The sequence below is a fragment of the Lepus europaeus genome, chromosome 14, assembly GCF_033115175.1.
Source record: "Lepus europaeus isolate LE1 chromosome 14, mLepTim1.pri, whole genome shotgun sequence".
Classification (NCBI taxonomy): domain Eukaryota; kingdom Metazoa; phylum Chordata; class Mammalia; order Lagomorpha; family Leporidae; genus Lepus; species Lepus europaeus.
In genome coordinates, this window is record NC_084840.1 from 79,984,208 (window position 1) to 80,009,469 (window position 25,262).

Sequence of the window (25,262 nt, forward strand, 5' to 3'; positions counted from 1 at the left end):
CTTGATATGTAAACTACAGCAGGGAACACCTTGGGGGCTGCCTACCACAGTACCCCAAATATGCTTTGCTGCATACTAGTGTTAAATTACTTGAAGAAATAATAAATACCTACTGAATTGGTACAGGAATAACAAACTTCAAAATTATGGCAGCACAGACCACGGCTATCCAACAGAAATAAAAGGCAAGTCACATCCAAAGGGTCTTCCAGCAAGTGCATGGAACACTCACAGTATCCTGTAATTCTGTTTTCCCATGAGCCTTCTGAAGCTCCATATATGGGCCGCATGTAGAATTTCAAATTTTGTAGTAACCACATTAAAAAGTCATACCATTGAATAGCTTGAGTTTCTTTAAGGCTTGATTTCTTTAACTCTGAAATGGGAACATCTGTACTTTCCAATTCCCAGGGTTATTGTGAAAACTGAATAGAAAATTCTACCAGGCAGTGTGCTCAGGGCCATGCTCGGCTGTAGTACGTTTCTAAAATTGTTAAGTATAGAGATGACTAAAGTGGCTTTCTGTGGATTTTCTGTGAATGTGGTTCACGTAGTCGCTGTGGGAGAAACAAAGCAACTGAGTAGCATACAAATAAATTTGATGGGGAGATTGGCTATTGACCTCATAAAGCTCTATAAAAATTGAATAATATGATAATTGTAATATCTCTTGCAATTGCTCTGACATGAACAGGATTTTTTGGCAATGTTTAGCTCCCAAACAACATTTAAAAAAATCCAGCTTTTAAAAACTGCATCTTCCCTGCTATGATTACATAAATTACCCAGTGGGTAAGGTTACTCAAATGAGATAAGCCAGAGACACCTCTCTATTGCTATGTTGCAGCTTTTGTTCAAAGGTTGTGATTACATAAAGTAGTGGTCTCCTGAATGCTAGCATCAACTGAGAGCACATGAATTTAAAAGCATTATTCATTTCTTGTTCTGCTAAAAATGACATTTTATAGCAATTTGTATTGGTTTACTCTGTGTGGGGTTTGTGTGTGCAAGAGAGTGAGGGGAGGGAGAGAGTTTTAATAGAGGGCAGTAACACTATTTAATCTTCTTTTTATCAAGTGATTTTTCAAATTATTCTTAAAATTCTTACCTCACAACTTTCTTTATGACATATTTGGTTTTATGCAAAAGTGAATTCAGAAGATCCTATTAATGAAGATGGTTTAATGGCTATGCATTATTATAATCGACTTCTTTGTTCTACAGTTTCTCCTTGTGTCATAGACTAAGTCATTAATCAATGGGTGCTGAAAAATAATTGTCTGGTTCTTAACAATTAATTGTCTATTGTTGAAACATTTGGAAATATAAGATAAAGATGTACAGGCTGCTCTAAAAAAATGGTTTAAGATTACCCTTCATGGAGTTGTGGACATACTGTTGGAAACGTGGAGCAGCTGACCCAGTTTTAAAATTTTTGTGAGTCTCATTGTTCAATTGCCTACTCAAATTGTGCTGAAAAAGTTGACTTCATTAATGTCAGGAAATAATGATTTCGTATTTTTTATTCGAGCTAACAGAATTACTAAATGCTGAAATATCATAGAATTCTTTAGCATTTTAATAATCAGAATGGTAATTTTTCATCTATTCAATGTGTTTTTTAACATGATACTCCCATCTTAGGTATCTGCTACAAATAATAACCCTGTACATGACTGATTAATATTCAGTAAGAAATGTATAACTACAGCATGCTGTTTTAGGAGCTCAAAAGTAGGTATGTTTCTCATTGAAAATGCTGTAACTTGAAAAGTCAATAAATACATTTCATGCCATCTCATACTGTAACAAATTGCCCCTTAAATCTGTCAAGATAGAAATCTAACTCACATCTTAGAAAAATGTGAATTCTAAATTGGAGGAAAAATGCATGCCTTATTTTGCGAATGTAACCCATCTTCGTGTAAATTTACTTGTACTTCTAAGTCTCCCCAGGCAAGGTTTCCATGGGCAATCTTAGGGCATATTTATTTTTGTACAGCACTAACAAATTACAGATCTAGTTAATAGCTATTTTAAGAGGTTTTTATTTGATGAATGTCTGAAAAAACATTTCTTAATTGGAGAAGAAATAATTGCATTTCTCTCAACACTTTTAGTGCAATGGAATCAATCACTTTTTAAAAATAATCCCAATGTTTATCTCTTAGTAAATTGACTTGTATACAATAAATTTCCACTCAAAATTCCTTTTTATTTCTGAATTCATTAATTTTGACAAAAATTAAAAGCATAAGGATACACATACACACACACATAACACAAAGAGAACATTTTTGTGAATGATTGCCAGAGAATATTTTCCATACTATTTTTTCCATTGTGGACTTGTTTTCAGACTTTTGACTTAATATACAGTTTGCTTATTTCTATCAAATGTGCCACAGGAACTTTGAAAGAAGGTAGAGAGTTAAATATACAGCTAATTTATCTAATTAATTATATGATTTAGGTTTTCTGTAATATAACTTTCTTTTTTCACTGGTTCTAACATGGCCTGAAAAAATTAAATAACAGTCTGTTATTCTGTCTTTTTTTTTACCTTTTTATCTCCTGTACTTTCTACTTTTTGAAGGATTCTGCTGTATTTCTGGTAGTCTGGATCTGTCTTGAATTCTAATGTTTAGTTTTGCTAATCGCTCTTCTTTGATCAATAAAATTGCTTGTCTGATGTTAATATCTTGACTTCGGTCTTTCTGCTTGAATTTTTCTGGTACACCTTTTTTCATCTTTTGTTTTCAACTTTTTTGAGTGACTTTTTGTTAGTAGGGTTTCCTGTATGTAGCACAGAACTCAACTTTGTATTGTTTAAACCAGAATACATTTTTCTTTTAGTAGAAGTGTTAAGTTCATTTAGTAATATGTGATATTGTTATACTTGATCTTCCACATTACTTTCTCTTTTTCTTTGTTTCTTCTGCTTTTAAAAAGCATTCCTTTTGGTAAAGGTTACTTTTTTGAGTATGTATTTTTGACATTTGGAAATATTTCAAATTTTGTGACTGTAATTTTCTTTATGATTTTAATTTGAATGCTTAAATCATTGAATTATCACCAAAATCATCTTTCATGTACCAAAGCTGTTTTATTTTGACTGTGGTAAGGTTGATCTTGGTTTCAGTTAGGCAAGGGAAGGAAGGAAATTTGGGGTATTTATAAGGCTATATATTAAGATAACTCTTTGAATGCAGGGACTTGACTAGAGTTTGGTCATGATCAACTATGGGATTACAGATAGCTGGGCAAGAATTTTGAGAGTCTTGGTATAAATAGTTCATAGACACTTTCTATTAGAGAACTGGCATGTACTTAAGAAAGATCCTGGAGTAAAAAATAATTTATGTACAATTTTTATTTTCCTGAAATAGTGGCATTAACTTGATGAAGATAGTGGGAGATAGAGGTGAGATAATATGTACGGTTATGGGGCAGGTGGTCTTAGTAATCAATGATGAGCTTAACTTATCATATATGTCTTACTCAGTCCATTTTCTTTCTGTTTCCCACTCAATTTAGTAAATAAAATTACATTGCCTACTTTTATCCTGATGTGTTTGAACTGTTCTGAAAGTTATATCACTAGGATTTCATTTCACTGTAGGATGTTGAAAACTACAAGAGCACCTGCTTGCTACCTCACCCCCCAGGAAATGTCTGGTGTCCTCCAAAATCCTTCCTGTGAGAGGCCCTCAGAAAAGTGAGGTTATGAAACAACTGTGGACCGAATTCAAATAGGGACTAAGCCATAATAGTGAAATGATGGGGCATACAAACTGCTTAATTTTTAGCAGAGCCAGAGAAAAAGATAGAATCCTATATTGAAAATTAAATTAATTAAAAATGTTAAATTTGTGTTTGGAAGTGTTCCCACAGACACAATATCAGGCTGTTGGTGGGAATGTAAACCAGTACAACCATTATACAATAGAGTACAGAGCTTCCGCAGAAATCTGAATATAGACCTATCATATGATCCAGCCATTTCACTCCTGGGAATTTATCCAAACGAAATGAAAGCATATGAAAGTTTCTGTCCCCACATGTTTCTAGCAGCCTAATTTACAATAGCTATGATATGGAATCAACTCAAATGTCCATCAGCTGATGACTGGATAAAGAGAATGTGGTTTATATACGTTATGGAAAACTACTAGGTCATAAAAAATGCAATTCTGTCTTTTCGAACAAAATGTATGGAATTGGAGATCTTTAAACAAGCCAGTCCAAAAATGGCAAATATCATAAGCTTTCTCTGATTTATGGCAACTAATGTATAGATTACCAAAAAAATGTAATGTATATGAGTGACATTGACATCTTGAGATTTGGTTATTGTTTATAGCCCTTATCTATACTCCTGAGGAACAGTAGTTTTCCTACTATTTGTTGAATTCTTTATTTTTTTAAACTTTTATTTAATAAATATAAATTTTGAAAGTACAAATTTTGGATTACAGAGGTTTTTTCCCCCCCATACCCACCTTCCCACCCGCAAACCATCCCATCTCCTACACCCTCTCCCATCCCATTCTTCATTAAGATACATTTTAAATTATCTTTATATACAGGAGATCAACTTAGTATATACTATTAAGTTTGTGATTACAAAGTAAGTTGAAAGTATATCATTGCAAAAATTGAAAAATTTAGAAAGGAAAGAAGGAGACAGGCAGGTGGGAATTATCATTATGCACTTAAAACTATGTATATGAAATCTGTTTCCTTTATATGAATAAATAAATTTATTTTAAAAAAGCCAATGTAAAGTCCTGGTGGGTTGGCTATTGAACCTGCCCAATATCTCAGAATGAAATAAAACCAAATTTACTTCAACTCTTCTGGGGAAAATAGGAGGAACACTATTTAAATAATTTTATGAGTCCAATGTTATCATGCCACAAAATTATTCAAAAGCATTATTAGGAAATGAAACTAAAATCAGTATCTTAAACCGATTTCAGGTAATAGCAACCTTAAAAGGAATGTTTTATTGAATAACTTTGGACGTTAGCCTTGCCAAAGTGACACAGAAAACTGACCTTAAAACCAGTGCAATAATGTAAGAAAAGGAGATAAAAGGTAAGTAGATTTGAAATAAATAAATTAGGCTTTTCCTTAAAATCTATGAATTGCATGATATAATATGTAGACAATTGATGAGGCCCAACAATAGAGCCACCAGAAATGTTAAGTACAAAGTTGCAAGATGGAGGCAATAGTCAAAAATCAATTGTATTGTTGTATGAACTACCAATTGGAACTTGAAAATGTAAATTAAATATCTTTTATAAAAATCTGTGGAATGTATTAAATATAGCAAATATATACACCTTGTTATGTGAAAAATTATAGAACATTGATGAAACAAATTAAGGGAGACTTTCACAAATGTAGAGAAGTTCCATGTTCATGTATTGGAAAATTCATTACAGTTAACAAGGATCACTTCGTTCTCCATTAATCTGTGGATTTAACACAATGACAATAAACTTTTTTAGCAGGTGTTTTCAATTTTGAAATTTAAAGGGTGATCCTAAAATGAATTTAAAGCAAGTGACCCAAAACAGCCAAAATAATTTTTACAAAAAGAAGAAAATTTGAAGGTTTAATTCAACCTTATGTCAAGATTCCCGAAAAGGCTATTATAATAGGAAAGACGATATGAGTCAAAGTAAGGCTGGGTTTTAATATCTTACTCTAGTTCCTGATCCCTGCTTTCTGCTAATGTGAGACCTGGGAGGCAGAGTCATGTTTCAAGTAATTGAGTTCCTGCTACTCCTTTGAGAGATGAGGATCTCTCTCTCTCTCTCTCTCTCTCTCTCTCTCTCTCTCTCTCTCCTCCCCATCCCTATCTCTCAAATTTAAAAAATAAGACTTCATTACAAATTCAAAAATAGTACTAAGTAAATACAACCACAAGCCAAACCAGAGAGAAAATCTCAACAAAATACATACATATAAAGGAATTGTATTCAGAATGAACAAATCTACAACTCACTAATAGCAAAATAAAAGACCTAATTAAAATGGGTAAAGGAGCCGGTGGCATAGTGGGTAAAGCCACCACCTGCAGTGCCAGCATCCCACATGGGCACTGATTGGAGTCCCAGTTGCTCCACTTCCCATCCAGCTCTCTGCTATGTCCTGGGAAAGCAGTAGAAGATGGCCCAAGACCTTGGGCCCCTGCACCCATGTGGGAGACCTGGAAGCTCCTGGCTCCTGGCTTCAGATTTGTGCAGCTGCAGCCATTGTCACCATTTGGAGAGTGAACCAGCAGATGGAAGACCTCTCCTTGACTTTGCCTCTCTGTAACTCTGCTTTCAAATAAAATAAATAAAATCTAAAAATAAATAAATATATAAAATAAAAATAGATAAGATAGGTGAATCAGTCAAGGAAAGATGGGATGGACAAAAATTCACATGAAAAGTGAATTTGATCGATTTTGAATATAATTAATCATTAGAGAACTGGGAGCCCAGTCATACTGCCCACACTTCCATGATGGACGCTCATGTGTATTATGTAGACAGAATTATGAATAACACCTCATAGTATTACACATCCTAGTTTATAAAATATAAAACAGGGATATTACTTTGAATTACTCAAGTGGAGCAGTGCAACATGTAACTCTAAACAGAAGAGGACAGAAAAAAGAGACAGAGGAAGAGAGGGACTCTACTGATGGTTGCAAAGGAAATAATTCTACTCAAAACCTTCCAGAACGAACACACACAGCTTACATTACCATATTAGTTCAGTGAAACCTTGCTCTGACTTGTGACTTACAAAACTGTGTGCTCCACATTTGTGTTGTTTTAAACTGCTGAGCTTATAGTAAGTAGGACACAGACACATACAAGCGTGGGTACGGAATTGTCTCTCATGGGCATCGAGAATGCATTCCCATTTTTTTTAAGATTGCATTTATTTGAGAGGTAGATCTGCAGACAGAGAGAGAAAAAAAGAGAAAAATCTTCCATCCGCTGGTTAACTCTCAAAATGGCCTGAAAGCCTGGAGCTGAGCCAGTCTGAAGTCAGGAGTCAGGAGCTTCCTCCCGATCTCTCATGCAAGCCCAGGGGCTCAAGCACTTGGGCCATCTTCCACTGCTTTCCCAGACCATTAACAGACAGCTGGATGGGAAGAGGAGCAGCCAGGACATGAACGGGCGTCCATATGGGATGCAGGTGCTACAGGCAGAGGCTTTGCCTACTATGACCACAGTACCAGTCCTTTCTACTTTCTTACAATGGTTAAAAAGCCATGTATCCAATGACCCGATCACCCACTCCTAATGTTCACTGAGAAGAGGTAAAAATATACAAAACCATGAATGTGACTGCTTACAGGGCATCCTTATTTGTTATAGTCAAAATCATAAAATGGTATAAATGCCTATGTGGTGGTGAATAGCTATGCCAGTTCACCAGGTACATCCCTACAAGGAAACAGCAATAACACTCAGCTATAAAAACAAAAGAAGCAAATAACATGCTGATAAATGCAACCACAGGGATGAACAGCAGAACATTTTCTAAGTGCAAGGAGCCAGACACAAATGATCCCCTACTGTATTACTTCATTTATATGACACTTGTGGAAAGGTGAAAGTATAGGGGTATGAATACAGTCAGTGGTTACGAGTGACTGGGGGTGGGGAGAGGTTTGATTAAGAGAGAGGCTCAGAGAACTTTTAGGATCATGAAACTGAAACTAGCTGGCGCCATGGCTCAGTTGGCTAATCCTCTGCCTGCAGCGCCAGCACCCCGGGTTCTAGTCCCTGTTGGGGCGCCGGATTCTGTCCTGGTTGCTCCTCTTCCAGCCCAGCTCTCTGCTGTGGCCCGGGAGTGCAGTGGAGGATGGCCCAAGTGCTTGGGCCCTGCACCCCATTGGAGACCAGGAGAAGCACCTGGCTCCTAACATCTGATCAGCGCGGTGCGCTGGCCGCAGCGCACCGGCCGCGGCGGCCATTGGAGGGTGAACTAACGGCAAAAGGAAGACCTTTCTCTCTGTCTCTCTCTCTCTCTCTTACTGTCCACTCTGCCTGTCAAAAAAAAAAAAAAAAAAAAAAAAACTGAAACTGTCCCTCGTCTCACCAGCAGTGGTGCTACAAATGCACACTTGACCAGATGACTGAATCACACACCCAGATCCAGCAGTTTTATGCTGATTGTACATCTGTACATCTGGATTAAAATAACGTATTATAAATATGATCAGAATTATATTTCAAAATTTTCTGTTGTAAATAATATTTTTGAATCTCAAGTATTACAGATTAAGCAATAAGTAAGTTGGCTTTACGTTCTGGACTGAGTTGTGCTTCTCCAAATTCACATGTTGAAGTCCAAATCCTCAGTGTCTCAGAAAGTGACCCCAGTGGAGACTAAGTTCAGATGGGGTCTCTTGAGGGGTCCCTGTTTCCAAATGTACGATGTTATAAAATAGGAAAAATTTGGAACACAAGACATGTAGAGAGAAGGCTCTGTGAAGACACAGGAGAAGGAAGCTTTCTACAAGCAAGGATCAAGGCTTGAAATACATTTCTATTGACAGCCCGAGACAGAATCAGCCCTACCCACATCTTGTACTTGCATGGCCAGCCTCCAGAATTGTTTGAAAACATGTTGGTCTTGTCTAAACCACCCCATTCGTGATAACTTGCTGTGGTGCTGCTTGCAAAAGAAAGCTCTGAACTCCCCATCTTTTTTCTTTCCTTTACACTTTTGTTAGTTGAATCCCTGTGACATTATAGGGCTATGGCATTTACATTTTGAATTGCTACTCTAATCCTCATGTGTTTTTGGACTTAGTTCTGTAGTAAAATATATTCAATTCGTTTAGTCAGACCTTTTGGTCTAGTTCCCCTGGCATCTCTGGGTTGACTTTTTTGTTTTCTTTGTGTGGCTTAATTTGGAACTTGTATTCATTTTAAGAAAATGATTTATAAACAGTTGAAATAAAACCAATTAAAGAGAGAAAATACCATTTAATCTGATATCTAAAGAAAATAAGAAAATCCACATACACACAGAGGCTAATGCCATGTGTTGCAGAATTCATAAAACTGATTCTAATCATTGAAATTTCTGCATTTTTAAAATATGAGAGGTCTTTAGAAGGTTTATGGAATGTGTATATTATGAAAAATACGGTTAGTGATTTTCAAATTTTTTTGAACCAAAATAAATGTATCTTCTAGTTTCATTTCGATGAACTTTTTGACTTATCAATGACTTGTAGATATAACATAATTGGTTTAAGTCTGCATTGTGGTTCTTGCTGCAGATATTCTTTATTTTTAAAAGATTTTATTTATTTGCTTGAAAGATTTACAGAGAGAGGGAGACAGAGAGAGAGAGAGAGAGCAAGAAAGAGAGAGAGAGCGCACGAGAGAAATCGTCCATCCACTGGTGCACTCCAGATGGTTGCAGCAGCCAGACCTAATGACATGTTAGAACTTAAGGAGCTCCAACAAGAGGTGCTAGGTCTGTGCACCTGCGGCTTCTCCTTCAGTCTGGCAATGTCAGCCTGTGCCCCTAAAGGACCACAGTGATCTTTGGTGGTGTCCTGGGCTTGCAGACCCAGTCAGAGCCGGGGATGAAGATGGGGTCTGTCTCGTACAAGACAAGATTCCTGGAATTTCATGGAATCTCTGAGTTACCCAGGAGGCCACTAACACAGAGATCACAGAGCAAGCTGATTAGATGAATAAAAGGGGGAAGCCGCTGGTAGAACCTCATGTAGAATGACTTTGCTGGGCATTTCTCATTTTTTCTCACCTGCTTCATTTACTGGTTGTCCAGGCACACCTCTCTCCCACTTTCCCTCTTCCTTTCTCTGAGCAGAAGCCATGTAAGTGAGGTGGAGCCCATCACTCCTTTAGTGGCTGCTTTGATTGTCCCTCTGGGAAAAGAGCTACAGATCTAGTCCTTTGAGTTTCCCTTTTCTCTAGCACCATCTTTGCTCTGACTATTGATTCAAATGGAGAAAACCATCTGTAAGTTCTTACCATCAGTCATAGTTTCTGTTTATGCTGTGCTGTACAGCTGTCCATCCTTCAAACAGCCTTGTTGATGAAAAACCATATAAAAAAGCTTACCTTTTTGAGTGCTCAGTTTGATGAGTTCTAGTTAACTCAGGCAACTGTACAAGCATCATAAGAATTCAGTTTTAAGGAACTTCCCCTGCTCCCCACCCCATGCTCACTTATGTCCATTTATACCCAGTCTCTATTGTCACCCTGGTCCCAGCTAAACAGCTGCCCTCTGCTTCTTCAATTTTTTTTAAAGAAGCTTTAATTAGACATAATTGACATACAATAAATTGCATATTTAGGTTATAATATTTAGTGAGTTCAAGCATATTTGAGGAGTCTTCAAGAGTTCACAGACATGCATATTATAAAAAGCAATGCATGAATTTCAAAAATGTTTTGCACCAAAATAAACTTATATTTTATAGTTTTTCTGAAAAAATTTGAAGCACCCTTGTGTATACCAGTGAAGCCATCTTCACCACTGGGGAAATGAACACACTCATGTTCTCCAAAATTTCCTTGTAGCCCCTCCAATATCTTCCCTGCCCCTGACTTTCTCTGGTTAGTTGCTAGATATAATTTCACAGTTTCCATTATACACTGCATTATATAGTATGTAGTACTTTTCATGTAGCTTGATTTACTCAGCTTAAGTAGAAGAATAAGAATGAGATTCAACTGTTTTTGAGTTGCAATACTGTTATTTTGTTCAATAGTTTTCTATTTTGTGGATATACCATGATTCATTATTCATTCACTTATTGATAATCATGTAAATTGATTCTTTTCTTTGCCTATTAAAAGTTGTTGAGAATATTCATGTTTAAGTCTTAGAATGGACATAAAATTTTATTACTATGCATAAATACCTAGAAGTGAAATGGCTCCGTCTTATGGCAAGTATATTTTAACATTTTAGGAAAGTATCAAACTGATTCTAAAATTCTTGAAATTCAAAGTATTTAGAATATCCAAAACAACTTTGAGTAAAGGAAGGTGTTGGAGAACTAACTCTACTTGTTGTAAACCTACAGTAATTAAGTCAGTGTGACATTCCATTACATATATAAAAGGCCAATAGAAAAAGAGGTTGAGCTCAGTAATGCACACACATACAAATGTACAACTGATTTATGAGAAAGGTGAAAGTGTAACCCAGTAGAGAAAGAGGAATGTTTTCAGCAAATTGTCTTGAATCAATTGGCCAGCCATATAAGAGAGAATTAATTTTAATCTGTATTTCCCACTATAAAAGCTACATGGATCTAAACATAAAGCCTAATAATATAAATTCCTAAAAGGAAATAGCAAAGCATCTTTGTGATCATGGTGTTGGCCAAAAGTTCTAGTTAAAACTAATGCACTTATGGTTTGTTTGTTTGTTTGTTTTCTTTTTTCAGATTACCCTTTGTACAAACATGCTTTAAACTTGGGTTCCTAGAACACAGAACCTGAGCCAGTGTTCTGGGTTGGTACTCTGCTATGGAACCTTGCAATCCCAGGACATCAGTAGTAAGGGAAAATGGCTGTTACTTTGATGGGACATCAAGGCTATTGTTTACTGGAAATGGATATCTCTTCAAGGTCTGTATGGGATACCTGTGTCTCAGCAATGTTTTAGGAGAGGTAAGTGTTAGAGTGTTAGAAATGTATAGGTTAGTTCTATTCTCTCTCCTGTTCCTCCACTGGATGGGGGGGGTGCTCCTTATCAGTGTCCAGTTGCCTTGTTCAGTGCCACCTCCCATTTAGCCACGAGAAAGATGCAGCTGTGGGCAGGTATGGCATAGGTGATGGAGGGGGAACCAGCATGGTGCAGATGCACTGAAGGTTCTGCTGTAGTCTGTTCTTACCGCAGGGAATGGCAGAGCAGCTAGAAACCATACTGAGTAAACAGATGAAACCCAAAACATAGGCCCAAATAATCAAAGTCAAATAGTTATCAGAAAGTAGGTAAATTGGATACAGTATGAAAGCTGAGTAAAGATAGAAGAAATCAAGAGTGAGTGAGAAGGGCTGGCACTGTGGCGCAGTGGGTTAACGCCCCTGGTCTGAGGCACCAGCATTCCATTTGGGTGCCGGTTCGGGTCCTGGCTGCCCCTCATCCAATCCAGCTCTCTGCTGTGGCCTGGGAAAGCAGTAGAAGATGGCCCAAGTCCTTGGGCCCCTGCATGCATGTGGGAGACCCGAAAGAAGCCCCCTGGCTCCTGGCTTCAAATCTGCACAGCTCTGGCCACTGAGGCCAATTGCGATGAAAAACCTCTCTCTCTCTGCCTCCTTCTCTGTGTAACTCTGACTTTCAAATAAATAAATAAATCTTCAAAAAAGAAGAGTGAGTTAGAAGGAAATGTGCAGACCAGCTAGAAAAACAACTATAAGATGCCTCATTTTCTGTATGCTGATTTTTATCTCTGTGCCATGAATATGTAATATAGTAAGAACGTGTGTTTACTTACTGAGAAGAAGGGCAGATACTATAATTTACATTTTATACATAATGATTTAATGCATTTTCTTTTGCAGTTTGGAAGGGAGATTCTCTAATTCACATTAGGTATAGGTGTTTATTTTTTCTGTGTTATAATTCCTACTCCATATAATACTAGGAAGCAATGCTTCCCTGGTACACAATATTGGAAGGTTTTGTTAATTTACAACTACTTAACTTTGAAAAATGACTTTTATTGGTATTGGAAAAATTGACATTTATTACTGGTGGGGATAAAATGTCTTAAAATTCTTCTCTAGGATAATATAAAAATAGATTCAGATTGTTATGTCTGCAGATGAATTGGTTCCTCATAAATATCATTCACATTCTCTTTCTTCATCTAAGTGTCTTAAATTAAGTATATCCTATGTTTATGTACTAACACTGAGTTAGACTGCATTTTACTGGGTTCAATTTCCTTCTAACTATGTATTCTGTTTATTGAGTGATCTCCTAGAAATTCTACTAATTACAAATCTGCTACCTAATCACCCACCTTCATTTAACAAGAACTGAGCAAAATAAATAAATAAATAAATAAATATGTCCAATAAAATTATATGGATGGATTTAGATCCAGTAAGATTTTAATGCCTATTCTACTTACTGTCCTATCCTGTCATTTTCCTTAAACCTTGTTAATATTTCTTTAGCTTCACTTATTTTGCTACTAGATATCCTCCAGCCTTTGGGAACAGCTGTTAAGAACTAGGACCAGGCTGTGGCCCTCCACCTGCCTGCTCCACTGTAGGGCAAATTCATGGCTAAAGCCAAACTGAGAAGGTTAAATCACTCCAGAGATTAAATGCATCTGATTTCATTTCTGTAAGGAAGCTTTAGCAGAACTTACTCAAAGTCTTCATTTCATACATAAGGACTCTTAGGCCCTGAGAGATGATTAATTTGAGTTACCTAGGTTGTGAAGGTTAGAGCCGGGAAGAGGCCTCATGCATCGCAAATAAAGGCTCATTCCTCTTTCAAATTATACGGTCTCATTTGTGAGGTGGTTTTTTTTTTTTTTTTTTTTTTTTTTTTTGTGAGCTTTCTGGGTGTCCCTCTAGTGGGGTACTTCTCACTCACCTTTGCACAATAGCTTTTGCAAAGTAACCTCATGGAACAGAGATCACAGCTTTGGGAGAGATGCCCATGTCAGGGTGAAAGAAAGAAAATCCACATGGTTATCCAGGCCAGTTTAGTTAATACTTGCAAAATGGGATAGCAGATATTTCCTGCAGTTAAAACACCCTCAAAACCACAGACCAAATGTGCACCAACTTTTAGCTAAGGAACATAAAATCCTTATTTGCCAGAAGTGAAAGCACAGGAAATGTAGCCCTCATTGTATCAGTGGAGCTAGCAGGAAGGTATTCCAGACCCATCTTGGATCAAACATAAAACTGTGCTGAGAGGTGGTGCACAAGGTTACCCATGGATTTCTTCTACAGAAAATCCTTATATTCTCAGCATTTTTGTATTCTCATGTGCAATGTCTAAAGGGAACCGGTTCAGATAAGACTAAATAGAAATACGTGTCCCGGGTAAATGGATTTTAAAACTCTCCTGCTTAGGCCGGCGCCGCGGCTCACTAGGCTAATCCTCCGCCTGCAAGTGCCGGCACACCGGGTTCTAGTCCCGGTTGGGGCACCGATCCTGTCCCGGTTGCCCCTCTTCCAGGCCAGCTCTCTGCTGTGGCCAGGGAGTGCAATGGAGGATGGCCCAAGTCCTTGGGCCCTGCACCCCATGGGAGACCAGGAGAAGCACCTGGCTCCTGCCATCGGATTAGCGCGGTGCGCTGGCCGCAGCGCGCTACCGCGGTGGCCATTGGAGGGTGAACCAACGGCAAAAGGAAGACCTTTCTCTCTGTCTCTCTCTCACTGTCCACTCTGCCTGTCAAAAAAAAAAAAAAAAAACTCTCCTGCTTAACGATTTAAAAGGAAAGAAGGCAGAAAGGATTTAATGCGGTTTTTATTTAAAATTCTGATTAGGTTCATGTACTGATGTCAAAGTCATATTGCTTCATGAAATATATTTATTACTTGAAATGTCTTAGAGAGTAGGGTTTTGTATTTCTCCAATTACTGTAACCTAAATACTGTAGAAGTTAGAGTTGTTCCATACAGTTGCTAGGCACTAATAAACAGACATAAATCTGCCCATGAATCAGAGCGTTTTGGGTCACTGCACTTAGAAGTTTCTGTGCTAATTGACATTTGACTTACATAGTTAAAGATGAAACAATGTCTTAGGAATTGTTTATGATAGTCTTTAGTATTCAATTATTTCATGGAAGGGCTCCATGACTATAACAGATTAAGACATTGATTAGAGAATGATAATTTTAACTTTCTTCTTTTGGGGAGTCGTATAGAACCATAATATATACTTAAAATAAATCTAGTGAACCAACAAACTAATAGAGAAAGCAAATGGACAATGAAGAAAACCATCTCCAAACCCCTTTTCAGGTATAGTAAGTGGTGTGGGGCTATTTCCCTAGATGCTGAGGAGTTGCCTGGTGTTAGTGTACTTCAGTGTCGGGAGGTTCTACTGCTTGTTCAAATTGTGCTTGGAAAGTAGACTCTCTTCAAGTATTGGGATGATATTTTCCCTGTTACTTTATTAGGCTGGGTCATGAATTAAATGGAAAATCTGCTTAGACTTATTAATAAGAAATTTAAAAATATGCATATAAAATTTAGAGTAATAACAATGATGCAAAACTATTAACTTTCAGTGTATTTAATTCTTTTAAAGAATTTTATGTGTTTTGTGCCCCTTTCCTAGAGGTGTGGCATAAATAAAAGTGATTATAGGGCAGCTGGGAATATGTGCAAGCATCATTCAGTTTTAGTGTTTGATATAGAACAGAGAACACAATTAAGTTCAGTTTATTTTTATGTTCCCTTCTAGTTGACTGGCATATCTAAGGCTACTGAAAAATCCATACTGGAGACATGAAAGAGACACGTGGCTTTGCAGAGTGAATGTGCCTGGTGAATGATATTTTGCCTTTAACAATGAGTTTAATGTAGATGTTGCTCATCTTACACCTGCACAAACACTAAAGGAAGCCTTCCTCTGTTACCTTAACAATTGTTTAGTTTTATGTGACTTCCACTTTTGACTCTGTCCCTGAAATTCATCATTATCCCCTGTTTATTTTAGAACTCTTCATTTTTCACTTATTTCGCTAGACCTTCTTTGTAGCTCTTACCTTGTATTTTGCACTGTAATTTTTCTTTCTTCCCCTACCTTGATAATCCTGACAAGTTACAGTGCTAGACAAAGGCCAAGAAAGGGAAATTTAACATGGCTGTTTGGAAAGGTTTACATTTATAAGGAACCACAAGAATTTATTTTCCTAAGTACAGATTTGGAGAACCGCATTTTGTTCCAAACATTCACGAATGAAGTTGAGTAGTTTATTTAACAATAAATTGCTATAAACTATCCCTGTGAGTTCTGCATGTTCAGGAGTTAGAGAAAGTGAAATAGAGTCTGGGGCCCCATTATGGAAGTAACATTGACCCATCATAAGCTATTTAAAGAAGAGTGAGCAAGGCAACTCAGAATATCAATCAATTCAGACTTAGTGCACCATTGCTATTAGAAGACATTGTGCTAAACCCACAGAGGGAACCTGCTCTGGTTTAGCTTGAAGAAGACATGGAAGAGAGTTGTCAAAGTTTCGTAACCCTGTTACGATGGAGTAGATGACTTGTTCCACATGATTCCAGAAGATTGGACTAAGGTTAATAACTAAGCACTAAAAAAAGATACACTTTGTTGTACAGAGTAAGAATTTCTGAATTTTGAGGACTGCCTCTCAACTAAAAGTCAAAGTGGAAGTTCTCTCCTCCCTTCAGAGAAAGGTACCTCCTTCTTTGATGGCCCCGTTCTTTCCGCTGGGATCTCACTTGCAGAGATCTTTCATTTAGGTCTTCTTTTTTTTTTCCTTTTCCATGGTATCTTGGCTTTCCATGCCTACAATACTCTCATGGGTTCTTCATCCAGATCCGAATGCCTTAAGGGCTGATTCTGAGGCCAGAGTGTTGTTTAGGACATCTGCCATTCTATGAGTCTGCTGTGTATCCCACTTCCCATGTTGAATCTTTCTCTTCCTTTTTGATTCTATCAGTTAGTATTAGCAGACACTTGTCTTGTTTGTGTGATCCCTTTGATTCTTAGACCTATCAGAGCCATCGAATGTGAACTGAAATTGTTCACTTGGACTAGTGAGATGGCATTGGTACATGCCACCTTGATGGGATTGTATTGGAATCCCCTGGCACATTTCTAACTCCACCATTTGGGGCAAGTCTGATTGTGCATGTCCCAAATTTTACACCTCCTCCCTCTCTTTTTCCACTCTTAAATTTAACAGGGATCACTTTTCAGTTAAAATTTAAACACCTAAGAATAATTGTGTGTTAATTACAGAGTTCAACCACTAGTACTGGAACAACAACAACAACAATGATGTCACTGCTGCATGAAATGTTGCATTTTAAAGAGAGGTTCCCATCTCCACAGACCAATCAGTGCCCTCAGAGACTTGTGTAAACCTAAGGCATTTTACAAATTTCAGAAATTCTGCCCAAGAAAGGGAAAAAGGATGAGAGGAAGACACTTGAGGAAGAAGTCATCATAAATATACTACTCCTTTGTGTAAAATATTTCTTGCTAACATTCAACATTAGTCTTCTTTGTTCTATGTGTTCCTCTGTATGTCTGCATCCAGAAGTCAAGTTTAGAGCCCCTTTAAAACAAGGTATGTTTCTGTTTTGGACTCCACCAATGTGAAGTATTTGTAGTGATGTTGAAGAGACTGTGATTCTCAAATGGAAACTATAGGCTGGTGAGTAGGAGCTTGGAGGTCTGGCAACAGCTTTGAGGAGTGCACCTGATAATCATTGAGCTGTGCTAATGTTTCTACCATGTCTGGTTTCTGGAACTTCTCTGAATCACATTTCTCTAAATATGTCTAAATCCAAATTGCCTTGATATCAGAAGAGCTTTTTTTAAAAATTCTGTTTGAATACTGACCCATGCACTACTGAAAAAAATATGATTCTTTCTCCATCTGCTTGGGCCTATTTGGAGTATAAATTTTGGTGTTCATATAGACAGTGGGTATCAGAAAAACACAAGGAGGAAATATTGATGAGAAGAAAATGTGCGCCTTTGTGGAGTGCAATCTCTGCCCTTCATGCCAGGCTGGGGTGGGCACCTTCCTGCAGCTTTGTTTCCTCAGACTCCTCTACTCCATCCTCAGCTGGAAGTCAGGCTGTAAAAATGCCTGTGTCCCTTCACAATGCACAGTGCCAGGTCAATAACCTGGTACTAAAACGGAATACTGTTTGGAGTCAAGAGCTTTGGACCTTTTCTATCCCACCAATTTGCTCTCAGCCCATGATTATAAAATTCAGCCCTCTACATGGAAAGCCAAGGCACCGTGGAAAAGAAAAAAAAAGAAGACCTAAATGAAAGATCTCTGCGAGTGAGATCCCAGTGGGAAGAACGGGGCCATCAAAGAAGGAGGTACCTTTCTCTGAAGGGAGGAGAGAACTTCCACTTTGACTATGACCTTATCAGAATAAGATCAAAGTCGGCAAACTCTAAAGGCTTCCATAGCCCTGGCAACTCATGACTAGAGCCTAGGGAGATTACTGACACCATGAACAGAAGTGTCAAATTGTTAAGTCAGCAACAGAAGTCACTGTGTACTTACATCCCATGTGGGATCTGTCCTTAATGTGTTGTCTAATGTGCAGTGATGCTATAACTAGTACTGAAACAGTATTTTTACACTTTGTGTTTCTGCGTGGGTGCAAACTTATGAAATCTTTACTAATTATATGCAGAATCGATCTTCTGTATATAAAGATAATTGGAAATGAAAAAAAAAACCTGGTGTTAAATTGGAAATGGCATAGAAAATTAATTACTTTTTAAAAAAAATATCATGTAGGATCTCTGTCTTTAATGTGCTGTACACTGTTATTTAATGCTATAACTAGTATTCCAACAGTATTTTTTCACTTTGTGTTGCTATGTGGGGGCAAACTGTTGAAATCTTTACTTAATTTATACTGAACTGATCTTCTGTATATAAAGAGAATTGAAAATGAATTTTGATGTGAATGGAAGGGAAGAGGGAGCAGGAAAGGGGAGGGTTGTGGGTGGGAGGGAAGTTATGGGAGGGGGGAAGCCAATGTAATTCATAAGCTGTACTTTGGAAATTTATATTCATTAAATAAAAGTTTTTAATAAAAAATAAATAAAATAAATAAATAAAAATTCAGCCCTCTGGTTTTATGTCCTTTGCTATCAAATGTAGAAAATTTACTACATAATCCTTAGAGGCTCCTTCCAGGTATAAAGCTCTTGTGTGTATGCACCTAGTCCCAGCCAGGGCATTCCTCATTGTGTGTGTTAGCAAATGAGAAGTGTACATCATTTTTACATTTCCTAAAATTTTCATAAAATGTATTTGAGATGTGCAATTAATTACTATATTATTTAATTATTATATATTACACATATATGTTACACACACATATATACACAGGCATCTATATGATCTACACATAGCAATACATATATTATACATGTAGTTATGCATATATACATATATTTATATGTATATATATATACACACATATATATATATACACACAGAGAGAGAGAGAGAGAACTTCTCTCCATTGGTTCATTCCCAAAACGCCTGTAATGTCTGGGACTGGGCCAGGCTGAAGTTGAGAGCTGGAAACTCAGCCTAGCTTTCCCATTTGGGTGGCAGAAAGCTGATTACTTGAGCCATCACCATTGCTTCCCAAGGTCTGCATTAGCAGGAAGTTTAGAATCTCGAGCAGGAGCCGGGTATGGAAGGGTATGGGCTGTGGGCATCTTAATCTGTGAGGCCAAATGCCCACCCCTTAGAGCATTGTAAAGAAGGAATGTGACTTACATGTGTCCAGTACAAATAAAACTGAGAAAATCTTGATTAAACATTTTTTAGACAAAATCTCATGGTTCTTTGGAACAGTTCTTGCCACAGTTTTTGTTTACACTGTTTGTGGTTCCAAGAGTCTTGGAGTAGAGAATCTCAGTTGTTCAACTAATTAACCCCCATTTGACCAAGTGTACCTGTATAGTACCTTATACCCATTTCTTTATATTCTGCTTTCAAGGCGATAGTTTCATATGTGAAATGAACTCCAACTCAGGTAAGCAGAGCCTTTACCCGAGAAGACTATTGCGATGGGTGAGGTTGGAGAGTTTGCAGTTTGAAGTAGGACTTAATCTCAGCATCTCTACATTTTGTCTTGGGTCAGTCAGAAAGGAGTTCTCTTCTGTTTCTTAAAATAAAATATGTATTGGGGCAGATGTTGTGGAGTAGCGGGTAAAGCTGCCACCTGTGATGCTAGCATCCCTTATGCCCAATGGTTGATGTCCAGGCTATTTCACTTTCAATCTAGCTCCCTGCTAATGCACCTGGGAAAGCAGCAGAAGATGGCCCAAGTCCATTTCAGCAATGGACGTGGGAGACTTGGACGAAGCTCCTGACTCTGAGAAGGACAGTGGCTAATGGTGGTGGGGAGTGCTGCGAGCATGGTTGCATTTGTGAGTGCTACCTTTGAGATCTGCTGGATATTGGCCAGATGCTGTTTATATGAAGCCTTCATGGCCTCTGGGAGCCAGGGCATTTCCAGGGGTAGATGGCCTTGGGTTGGGCTCTGTAGAAAAAAAGGAATCTGAGACAAGGGTTTGCATGCAGGGCATGGACTTTGGCATTGCTCATCGTGAAAATCTCCACGAAGTCAAGAAGGCAAGATGAGTGTGACACAGGGTCCAGCAAGTTTGTGGTGTCTACAGAGAGGGAGGTTTGGAGTATAATTAGTTCTACAGAGTTCCCCTCTCTACAGAAAGTGCCCGGATGTTGTGCTCCAGATGCATCAGGTTCCTTTGGCTGTGGGCCACTCCTCAGGACATGGCTTTTATTGACCAATGATAATTCCCATTGCCAAGAAAGGCATAGTTGAGAGGCATCACCAGATAACCTCAGAGCAGTGGGAGGTTGATTTCCCTGCCCCAGAAAGGGCTTCTGAAAAGAAGTTCACTCAACAAGACTACAAGCATCCATTTTCCATGTTGATTTTCTTTAGTCTATGTGCTAGAAGTAATATATGAGTTAATATTTTTTTCTTTTTTATGATTTATTTTTATATGACAGTTACAAAGAGAAGTAGACACACACACACACACAGAGAGAGAGAGAGAGAGAGAGAGAGAGAGAGAGAAAGAGAGAGAGAGAGAGAGAGAGAGAGAGAGAGAGAGGTCTTCCATCCTCTGGTTTACCCCTCAAATGACTGCAACAGCCAGAGCTGAGCCAATCTGAAGCCAGGAACCAGAGGCTTTTTCTGAGTCTCCCATGTGGATGCAGGGGCCCAAGTACTTGGGCCATCTTCCACTGCTCTCCCAGGTGCATTAGCAGGGAGATGAATCAGAAGTGGAGCAGCTAGAACTCCAACCAGCTCCCACATGGAATGCCAGTGCTGCAGACCAGGGCTTTAACTTGCTGCACCACAGAGCCAGCCCCTAGGGTTAAATTATTACACTGGGGCCACACTGTAGTGTAGTGGGTAAAGCTGCTATCTGAAAAACCAGCATCTCCTATAGGTGCCAGTTCATGTCCCAGCAGTTCCACTCCCAACCCAGCTTCCTGCTAATGACCAGGAAAAGCAGTGGAAGTTGGCCCAGGTGTTTGGGCTCCAGCCATCCAAGAAGAAACTCTTGGCTCCTGGCTTTAGCCTGGCCCAACACTGGCTGTTGTGACCATCTGGGGAAATCTGAGACACTGGATGGAGGATCTCTCTCTCTCTCTCTCTCTCTAACTCTTTCAAAATAAATAAACAAGTCTTTAAAAATTATCATCACATCACTTGGACTTCTTTATTTAGGTTGTTAGTTCCAGCATGATCCATAGATATAAATATGTGAATCATTACTGTAGAGAGAGTATTATAAAACAGTGTCTCTGAATGGAAATTGTATTGGGCTGCTGGGACCTCAGTCCCAGTCCTGCCAGTACCAGTTTTCTCTACATATGTCATTTTTCCAGGAAGAATTTTGGAATCAGCCCTGACTCAGAGCCTTGCTTTGGCAAATAAACATTGTATGATATTGGGCAAGTCAATTACTTACAGGGTCCTCAAATTTAAGTTGGCACTAAAAGTTACCATGAGAATTAAATTGGTTGATGTATGTGAGCACAGTGCCTGCATTATAGTGTGTGCCCATGAAATATTGGCTGTGATCACTGTTATAATTCATATCATATCCTTACCTACGTTACTGATTTCCTGTCTGTGTAGGTATTACCTGTCCTTAGACTGAAGGGACTTTCATCCACCTTGGAAGTTGAACTTCTCTTGGATTATCCAGCATATCATGTAGTTCTACAGAAACTGACTCTACATACGCATTTCTTGATAGCACATAGAGAAAGATTCCTGCTGAAGATGTGGCTGCATCCAATTGTCATCCTCTGAATGTGAATTGCATGGTTTATGCCTCTCTGTATACTTCCTGTGGGTCAGGTAGGAGACAACAAGACAGCAATATGCTCTGGGGATTTTAAATATCAGCCTTTAATATTCCCCAAATGAAGGAAAGAATAAAGTGGGATGAGTCTGGGATGCTGTGATTTTAGACATTAAGCAGAGCCATGTGTTTTGTTTACTTGGTTAAGCTAAGCAAATGCACCAACAAAACAGAACTTGAGGGTAGTTCAAAGGATTTGTGGAAAAATGGAGTTAAAAGGAAACTGTTTTGGTATAGTTTTTCTCTTCATATGCATTTTTCCATGAACATCATAAAGCCCCCCTCATAGGTGAACCAACGGCAAAGGAAGACCTTTCTCTCTGTCTCTCTCTCTCTCACTGTCCACTCAACCTGTCAACAACAAAAAAATAAAGTCCCCCTCATAGAATCCAGAAACAGACTCTCTCACTCCACTGTGTGTGTGTATACATACACACATATATATCACATATAGATCTATATATCTACACATATATAGACATATCAGGTATCAAATATGATACAACATATCAGATATATATATATATATATATGTATATATAGAGTTGATTGTTATAAGCACAGACTTTTTAGTGAGGAAAACATAGCCTTTCTAATAAATAATTCTGCAACAACTAGCTTTACATGTGCATAAAATGATAGTTTTCATCTCTTCCTTGTATTATATAGGCTCTATATTGATCATAGTTCTCATATGAAATTTATAACTATAAAACATTTGGGCAGAAACAAGATAGGCAATGCACTGAGAAGGGTTGGGAGCTGCAACTACAGCGGGGCATTAAGGCATTATGAAGTGATAGGTATGTTCAGAATCCTCACTGTTCTGATGGTTTCATGTGTCTGGGTCAAAACAACAAATTGCAGCATTTAATTATGGACAGTTGGTTGTATGCCAATTATATATCAATAAAGCTGTGAAATGTGAAAAAAAGGAATAACACTGTATAAAACTAAAGGTTAGTTTGTAAACAGTGCTCATAGACTATGACAAACATAGGAGTTTATCAATGACCTCAGTGTAAAATCCTCACAGCTCCCTATGAATAACCCTCTGATAGGGAGGATTTTGTTCTCTTGATAAACTGGATGTATATGCTACAGTGAAAATCAAATGGAAAAAAGAAAGAATAGAAAAATATCTCAAACTGACCTCAGAATGATTTTCATTCTGAATTGAATTAAAAAGTTTTTCTTTAAAGTATCCTAAATTTAAAAAAAATGCTGTACCTGTAAAAGTGATAGCGAAATCAGTCATGCTTGTAGAGTGTTTTTCTTTTCTTTAAATTGTGACTGTTAGAATAAAAGTTTAAAATATAGTCAAACATAAGATATTCGTTTGAAAAGCACCATGCATGCCATATTTAACATAATTATAACTTTTTCATATTTTTAACTTTTATTTAATGAATATAAATTTCCAGTGTACAGCTTATGGATTACAATGGCTTCCCCCTCCCATAACTTCACTCCCACCCGCAACCCTCCCCTCTCCCGCTCCCTCTCCCCTTCCATTTGCATCAAGATTCATTTTCAATTCTCTTTATATACAGAAGATCAATTTAGTATAAAGATTTCAACAGTTTGCACCCACATAGAAACACAAAGTGAAACATACTGTTTGAGAACTAGTTATAGCATTAAATCACAATGTACAGCACATTAGGAACAGAGATCCCACATGAGGAGCAAGTGCACAGTGACTCCTGTTGTTGACCCAATAAATTGACACTCTAGTTTATGGCGCCAGTAACCATCCTAGGCTGTCGTCATGAGTTGCCAAGGCTATGGAAGCCTTCCAAGTTTGCCGACTCTGATCATATATAGACAAGGTCATAAAAGACAGAGTGAGGATAGTAACCAGTGATCCTAAGAGTGGCATTTACCAGGTTTGAACAATTATACAGCATTAAGTGGGGAAGAGGACCATCAGTACACACAGGTTGGGAGTAGAGCCATTGGTGGTAGAGTAGAGGTTATGATTACAAAGGAATGAGGCCCAAGTGCACTAGACAGGGCCTAGAACAAAGGACAGAGTCTTATTAGAGGAGCTAAGAAAGGTGCTGTCTAAGCTACAAGTAATTTTTCTGATTGAGAGGCAAATAGAACCTGATAGAAGGGGCTTGATAATAATCTGTTGGGCTTTAGGCCTTGTAAGTTAAGAGGCCCAGACCTATCTATCTCTTCACATGGGGTATATCCTAGGGGAGGTGTGAACCTCCTAGGGGAAGGTACTCTGTTGACTTTCATTACTTGGCTGGCCTGGGAGGAGAGCTGGCCAGGTAAAGGCAGGGGGCATCTCTAACAAAAAATTTACAGTTCTGCCTGCAATGTTGCTGACCCTACTTGACCATCCCCTCAGCTGCAGTGGTCACTTTGGAAGTTGGGCTGAGTGAAGGGCTTTTCAGCTTAGAGCCAATAAGATCTGTGGCTCTGACCTGGGCATCCTTCGACTCCAGGGCAGGTCCATTTCCAGTGATCCAACTCTTGGCAGAGCTGCCAGGGCTCTTCACAAGCTGACTTCTGCTGAAGCCCAGGCTTACCACATTGAAAAGCACTGCAGTGGACTGGCCTGTTGGGTCTCCTTGAGGGCAGATCACTGTACAGATCAGCCATTAATAGGCCTGCCACCCATTGCTTCTGATGCCTAGCTTTCTTTTCCTCCTGGTTTGTGTTAAAGCAGACCAGAGGATGCAAGTCAAGGGAGTGCCCGTGTCCCATCTCTAATCTTCGGTGGCTTGAACTACAAGTCTATAGTCACAGGCATGTTCTGTAGTAGTTTTTCTAAGGTAGACAATGCCCATGAGGAAAATTATATTCTCACTTTAAAACTTTCTTTCCCTTTGGTCTGAAAGGGAGGTTTTTTCTACTTACTGTATACTTCGCTGATGACGAAGTGAATCTAGCTATGAGATTATTATTTAAGTTCTTATTTTGGCTATGCTATTACAGAAAAATGTTAGCCATCTCTTTTATAAGGTCTAAAGATTAAGTTGTGCATCCTACAGATTCCTTCATAATAGAATTAGTTTCCTACCTTGAAGAGAATAAGGAAATGAAAGAACAAGTTGGGCTTAGAATAGAGAAATGAGGGAGCAAGTCCT